Consider the following 6362-nt stretch of genomic DNA (forward strand, 5'->3'; position numbering starts at 1 on the left):
CTTTGTGAGGACAGATTGCCCTGGACTAGATCCCTGGGGCTTTGAACTGAGAACTTCATCAGGTTTCTGCTGCTGCTGCTGAGTCGCTTCAGTCATCTCCGACTCTGTGCGACCCCATAGACGGCAGCCCACCAGGCTTCCCCGTCCCTGGGATTCTCCAGGCAAGAACACTGGGGTGGGTTGCCATTTCCTTCTCCAATGCATGAAAGTGAAAAGTGAAAGTGAAGTCGCTCAGTCATGTCCAACTCCTAGCGACCCCATGGACTGCAGCCCACCAGGCTCCTCCATCCATGGGATTTTCCAGGCAAGAGTACTGGAGTGGGGTGCCATTGCCTTCTCCGTTACCTGTCTATATGATACATGGTCTAAAAGTGAAAAAGTCTTTCAGGGGAGCAAGTGATTGTTTGATTGATAGCAAACAGTTTGGTTTTCTGTTGTTGTTGTCACTGTCATCTGCCAAGGTGAATGGTTGTTCCTGTTGTGTAAACACATACTATCACCTCCTTTTCCTTTTTCACTGAGTTGACCCCAAAGTGAGCCCCCTAGCTGGGAGACAGTATGCTCTGAGCAGTAAAATTATAAACTCTGAAGCCAAACAGATCTAAGTTTAGCTGTGGAGGTCTTTAAAAGGCCGAATAATATCTCTGAGCTTTAGCTATCTTGTCTGTAAATTGGGCATGATAGCATCTGCCTTGAGGAGTTGTTGCAGGATTCTTAGGATGCTATGGTAAATGTCTACCCTGGACCAAGGAGTCAGTGTGTCTAAACTTTTTGGTTACCTACAGATCACCTGGGGGATCTTACTAAACTCCTGACCCTGATTCAGAAGGTCTGAGGTGGGGCCAGAGAATCTTCATTGCCAATAAGCCTCAGGAGATGCCCACGAGGCTGGTTCATGGACCACACTTGGAGTAGCAAGGGTCTAGATAACATTTGCAAAGTACCTTAGCACAGTTAATGCTTAATACATGGTCACTCCAAAATAATTCAATCACTTGCTTAAAAATCACTGAGAAGAAACTATTTTCCCCCAAAGATAATACCAGTCTGCTTATAGCTCCATTCTCATAGCCTTTGCAAAAGTGCCTCATTGGGATTGGCCATGGTTGGTAATTTCTGAAAGCAGATAATGGGTAAATGGGAGAGGTTCATTATACTATTATCTCTGCTTCTGAACATGTTTAATATTTTCAATAATATGACTTTTTAAATTAAAAGAGATTTTTAGGGTAGTGACATCATTCTATATGATACTAAATATATATGATATTATAATGGTGGGTACATGGCATGAATTTGTCCAAGCCCATAGAATGGACAACAAGAGTGAATCCTATTGTAAACTATGGACTTTATTTGATAATGATTTATCAGTGTAGATTGATCCATTATAACAAATGCATCTTTGTGGGATGTGGATGGTGGGGGAGGCTATGCATGTGTTGGGGGTTAGGACAGGGATATCCAAGAAGTCCGTACTTTTTATTCCATTTTGCTGTGAACCCAAAATTTCTCTAAATAGTAAAGTCTATTAAGAAAACTCCACAAACAAGAACACCTGTTTTCTAACAGCCTGTGCACAGTAGAAGATACAGGTGTAGAAGTACAGTCATTAGCTAAAAAATCACCTTCACTAGGGGAGAGAGGGAGCTTTTGTTTCAATTCCCCCAAATAAACTCATTCCTAACCTGGCCTGCTATGACTTAGGATTTTGCAAAAGTAATTTACCCATCCATCTCAGGGTTTAACACTTTTTTCCCCCTTAATATTATCACAGTTTACACTTTATTTTGTCAAAATGGGTTTTGAATTGTTTTTCTCTACCTTGGACTAAAATCTGTCTATGCATGCATGGCATCACCGACTCAATGAACATGAGTTCGAGTAAACTCTGGTAGTTTGTGATGGACAGGGAGGCCTGGCATGCTGCAGCCCATGGGGTTGCAAAGAGTCAGACACGACTGAGAGACTGAACTGAACTGAACTGAACTGACTGATGCATGCATGGTCAGTCGCTAAGTTGTGTCCTACTCTTTGCAACCCTATGAACTGTAGCCCACCAGGCTGTCTGTCCATGGGATTTTCCAGGCAAGAGTAGTGGAGTGGGTTGCCATTTCCTCCTCCAGGGGATCTTCCCAACCCAGGGATCAAACCCGCGTCTCCCGAGCCTCCTGCGTTTCCTGCATTTACAGGCAGGTTCTTCACCACTAAATCACCTAGGAAGCCCCCAAATCTGACTATATCCTCAGGAAATAACTTTATTTACTCTTTTCACTTTATTGAATCAGGGCTTTTCCCCACCTGCCCAGCTTGTGTGTTCATTAAGTCGGTGATTCACGAAGCAACCTCCCAGCTAATTGTAAGATACATTTAGTGAGCTGGACATTCCCCATCATCATCTTCCTTGACCTGGGCCCAATTTTTATTAGGTACTGAGCTGACTTAGCTCAGGGCAGGTACCACTTTAGATTTTTAGACATGTTTTGATAACAAGGTGACAGGGGAAAATTAGGAACTAAATGAACAAAATAAAGGAACCAGCCAGCTTGAGTTTAGTCTATTTGCATTTCTTTGTCCTCATGGTCACATGAAGCCTCTCCAAACCAGTGTCCTAATTGAATCTTCTTTTTTCTGCCTATGGCTTACTTAAAGAGTCTTTGATGTGGTAACTGGACAAGGTATCATCCCAATGGCCCGAAGCTGGGTCAGCTCTTTGTTATTTTGTTTGGTATTTAATCCTGGAGAGTAATGTTCTGCTCTGGTATGTTGTTTATCACTTCAAGATTATAGGTGTAGCAAATATTTTCCTAATGAAATAATCACTAACTTGACATTCTGGTGCTGGGACAATACGGTGAGTTTCCCTCCATTTGAATCTTCTGCATGCATGCAAGTATAGCTACGAGTTCCCAGGTGGCGCTAGTAGTAAAGAACCCACCTGCCAATGCAGGAGATGTAAGTGACGCCGATTCTATCCCTGGGTCATGAAGATCCCCTGGAGAAGGAAATGGCAACCCACTCCAGTATTCTTGCCTGGAGAATTCATGCGAATGGTCTCAAGCCTACCCTCAACTCCAATTTCCTTTACTGCTGCTGCTGCTAAGTCGCTTCAGTCATGTCCGACTCTGTGCGACCCATAGATGGCAGCCCACCAGGCTCCCCCGTCCCTGGGATTCTCCAGGCAAGAACACTGGAGTGGGTTGCCATATTTTAGGCCTGTTCTCTCAAATGTCAGGGTTTTAGGTGCTACTTGAAATTTTCTATATCCTTCATAATAGCAAAACTTGAAACCTCAGAGTTGTTTCCATGTTCTTGTCAAAACCCTGTATGTGTCTCCTTGGCAGCTGTTATGCAGTCTTTTTAACTTAACTGTTCCCTGAATGAAAATATCAAGGAGATGCTCATTTCCAGAATCCCTTCTTGAAACCTGAAGCTTTTCATGCTGACTTTGTGTAACTCCTTCTGAAGTGAATTCAGGTGGCAGAATTGTTAAGGCCTAACCATTTCAAGGTGGCAAAACACCTACGGTGACAGATAATTACAACTATTGCCGTGCTTCTTGCTGTGCATTTCCTGTTTGCTAACTGCCTTCACGATGAATCATACTCATTTTCACGATGACAACTTCTTTACTTTGTTCCTGATTAAAATTTGTAATGCCAGTGGCCCCTTGGCAAGCTTGGGTCTTTCCTCTCTAGTCTGTGATCAGCCTCTTTAATCACAGCAGAGAAAAAAGTTTTCTTCATAATAGACAGGAAGCAATCACACACACATCACAATCTCAAATATCTCCACAGAAATTGTTTCAAAACAACTCCCCCCACCTCCTGGCACACTCATCCTTACCTTTGCTTGTGAACCCAAGCCCTCTTCGTGTATCAAGCAAGCCCATCATTTAAGGTCAGTTCAGGCCTCTTCAGCTCCGGCAGCATTTGTCGAGTACGCCATGCATTTCAGCACCAATTGGATCAAAGGGTGTTTGAGGCGCATTTTCTTTTCTACCCTTCCTCCCATGCCACCACACACTCAGATATGGACTGTAAATCCAGACAGTGCAGACACACAATGTGTGATCACTTGCCAGTCACCCAGTTTTGTTAATTACAGCCTGTCAAAATGCAGCAGACTTGAATTAAAAGGGAGAACTTAAGTGAGTTCAATCAAGTCATCTCTAAAAGAGAAAAATCCAAGTATTTTTATGATTCTGGGGATCTAACATTGAAAACTAGTTGGCGGGGGGGATGTTTGTACAAAACTGGGAAATTACACACTGAAGATGGGAGGATAAATAACTACTGTCAAGGGGTGACACAGATTACCAATTTAGTCTTTGATATGAAATATTGTTACTGAATCATCAAGAATTAACCCATTCTGAGTCTGGGGGAGAATGGATATGTGTATATGTATGAGTCCCTCTGCTGTCCACCTAAAACTATCACATTATTAATTGGCTATACTCCAATATAAAACAAAAAATTTAAAAAATAATAAAGAATTAACCCCTTCCAAGATTATAAAGAAATTAATTCTCCATACTGTTGCCTAGCACCTTGATGGTTTCATCTTTTTACATTTAAATTTTTTATTCATTTGGAGTTCATCCTGTTGGAATGCATCAATCCAATTTCATTTTTTTTTCTAGATGGCTATCCAGTTTTCATGCCATTTATTGGCCAGTATATTTTTTTCTCCACTGTTTGGAGGTGACACCTCTACCTAAATTCCTGGGTATATTTGGGTGTATTTCTGTACTTTCAGTTATTTTCCTTTGGTCTGTTCAAGGACCAATGGCACATTATTGCAATTATTGGAGTTATATAAAAGCTTTAATTTCTGGAAACATTTCTCCCTTTACTCTTCAAGATTTCCTAGTTATGAGCATTTCTTTATATGAACTCTAGAATCAACGCATCTAGGTGGAAAAAAAAACACCAACACTTTGTGGTATTCTTTTTGGGATCATGTTAAATTTATACAAGTTAGAAAGATAGGAAATGTTTATGATGTTAATACTACAATTTCCATTTGTTCAGGTCTAGTTTTGTGTTTCCCTGGATTGTTTTATTTTCCTTATAAAGGTTTTGGGACTTTAAGTTTAAACCTAGGTTTTTTTTTTTTTTTCCTGATATACTTTTTTTCTTAATTGAAGCATAATTACTATACAATATTGCGCTGGTTTCTGCCATACATCAACGTGAATCAGCCACAGGTATACATATGCCCCTTCCCTCTTGAACCTCCCTTCCACCCCTCTAAAACCTAGAGTTTTAAAAATTTTTGCTATTGTAAATGGACTCTTCTTTATATATGCTAACTGGTGCTTGTATGCATGTGTATCTATGATTTGTTACCTTGGTGTGGGGTAGTGTTTTCTATGATTCAAAATCCAGAAGTCATAACAGATTCATAAATGCAACTACCCCAGAATAAGTTTTGCATGGTAAAGACACCATAAGTAAAGTCAAAGAAAAATGATAAACTGAAAGGAAATATTTGCAACTCACATCACAAAGGGCTCCTATAAGCCAATAAGGAAAAAAAACACCCACTCACCAGAAAGCAGGGGATGGCGAACCAAAAAGGTAAATAAATAGCTCTATGAAAAGATGGTCAACCTCACTTTTAAGTTAATAAAAATTAATAAGAATGAGGATACTCTTTACTGATATAGAAAGTTCTTCCGGGATATAGTGTTAAGTGGGAAAATAGCTGGGTGCAGAATAGTATTGGGTTGGCCAAAAAAGTTTATTTGGGTTTTTCTGTAATAGCTTATGGAAAACCTGAACGACCTTTTTGGCCAACCCATATAGCGCATGTTACCATTTATATATAAAGCACTAAAATAAGAATCTGTATTTGGAGAAACAAAATATATTTAAACTAATAAAAGTGGTCACTTGTACAGGGCTGAGTGGATAGGCAATGGGGTGGGCAGGGATGGTGAGCAGAGTTTTCACTGTATACCTTTTTAGTTTTTTATTTTTGAAGCACGTAACTGTTACCTATTCAAAAATTTTAATAACAAATTAACTCCCTTGGTAAATTTAAAAACTTAAGACATTTTGGCTCACATATTTCACTTCTCATTTTTGCTTATTTAACTCACAGAAACAGGAGACACCTTTAGGATACAGGGCTTCCCCGATAGCTCAAGCAGTAAAGAATCTGCCTGCCAATGCAGGAGACACAGGAGACCTGGGTTTGATCCCCGGGTTGGGAAAATCCCCTGGAGAAGGAAATGGCTACCCACTCCAGTATTCTTGCCTGGAGAATCCCATGGATAGACAAGTCTGGCAGGCTACAGTCCATAGAGTTGCAAACAATTGAACACAGAGACAAAAATTTTGAGTTCCTCACAG

Source organism: Bubalus bubalis, chromosome X, assembly GCF_019923935.1.
Source record: "Bubalus bubalis isolate 160015118507 breed Murrah chromosome X, NDDB_SH_1, whole genome shotgun sequence".
Classification (NCBI taxonomy): Eukaryota; Metazoa; Chordata; class Mammalia; order Artiodactyla; family Bovidae; genus Bubalus; species Bubalus bubalis.